We start from the raw sequence: 590 nt of genomic DNA, 5'->3' as shown, positions 1-590 counted from the left end.
ATCCCACGTTGGTGGCCAGGGCAGTTGGACCACAGATATATAATATATATATATATATATATATATCTTGTGATATGATCCCTACCAGTAACCACAGAATGAATGGGGAGTCCTGAGGAGCAGGTCTCCAGAGACAGTGCAACAGTCGAACCACGTTCCCTAATTTTTAAAAGCAAGCTGATCTCGACTGATTCAGCTCTAAGATCAGAAGGGACTGGCAAAATCCCCTTTAGCTTTACTCATGATAGTGCATGAGTAGCAGCCCATTAAAAATATTGTAATAAGATATCATCACCTAGAATTGCATCCAGATGGTCTTATGGGTAACATTCGCCACTGAGTGGGATAAAAAAAAAATCAATAGGAACCCTAGGAGAGAAAAGAACAATAATTTTAAGTCAAATAACATGTTACTCACCTCCCTGTTAAAATCTAGTAGAGGTAATCAACACAGCTACAGGGGGAAGACGAAATCCCATCGAAGAGGAAACTGCCAGATTGTGAAGGTATTGAGATATGAACATATCGGGAGAAGTTCACATACCAGCCCGTAAGATATCTTCTACAGAACAGTTCAACCAAAGACATTG

Source organism: Limulus polyphemus, unplaced genomic scaffold (assembly GCF_000517525.1).
Source record: "Limulus polyphemus unplaced genomic scaffold, Limulus_polyphemus-2.1.2 Scaffold3660, whole genome shotgun sequence".
Classification (NCBI taxonomy): Eukaryota; Metazoa; Arthropoda; class Merostomata; order Xiphosura; family Limulidae; genus Limulus; species Limulus polyphemus.
The sequence above is the reverse complement of the archived record's forward strand: the minus strand, read 5'-3'. Positions refer to the sequence as shown.